We start from the raw sequence: 778 nt of genomic DNA, 5'->3' as shown, positions 1-778 counted from the left end.
ACGCCCAAGGTAAGAGAAACCCAAGTAAGATGGTAGGTGTTGCAAGAGGGCATCAGAGGGCAAACACACTGAAACCATATTCACAGAAAACTAGTCAATCTAATCACACTAGGACCATAGCCTTGTCTAACTCAATGAAACTAAGCCATGCCTGTGGGGCAACCCAAGACGGGCAGGTCATGGTGGAGAGATCTGACAGAATGTGGGCCAGTGGAGAAGGGAATGGCAAGCCACTTCAGTATTCTTGCCTTGAGAACCCCATGAACAGTACGAAAAGGCAAAATGATAGGATACTCAAAGAGGAACTCCCCAGGTCAGTAGGGGCCCAGTATGCTACTGGAGATCAGTGGAAAAATAACTCCAGAAAGAATGAAGGGATGGAGCCAAAGCAAAAAGAATACCCAAATGTGGATGTGACTGCTGATAGAAACAAGGTCTGATGCTGTAAAGAGCAATATTGCATAGGAACCTGGAATGTCAGGTCCATGAATCAAGGCAAATTGGAAGTGGTCAAACAAGAGATGGCAAGAGTGAATGTCGACATTCTAGGAATCAGCGAACTCAAATGGACCCGAATGGGTGAATTTAACTCACATGACCATTATATCTACTACTGTGGGCAGGAATCCCTCAAAAGAAATGGAGTGGCCATCATGGTTAACAAAAGAGTCTGAAATGCAGTACTTGGATGCAATCTCAAAAATGACAGAATGATCTCTGTTCGTTTCCAAGGCAAACCATTCAATATCACAGTAATTCAAGTCTATGCCCCAAGAGT

Source organism: Bison bison, unplaced genomic scaffold (assembly GCF_000754665.1).
Source record: "Bison bison bison isolate TAMUID 2011002044 unplaced genomic scaffold, Bison_UMD1.0 scf7180017863938, whole genome shotgun sequence".
Taxonomy (NCBI): Eukaryota; Metazoa; Chordata; class Mammalia; order Artiodactyla; family Bovidae; genus Bison; species Bison bison.
The sequence above is the reverse complement of the archived record's forward strand: the minus strand, read 5'-3'. Positions refer to the sequence as shown.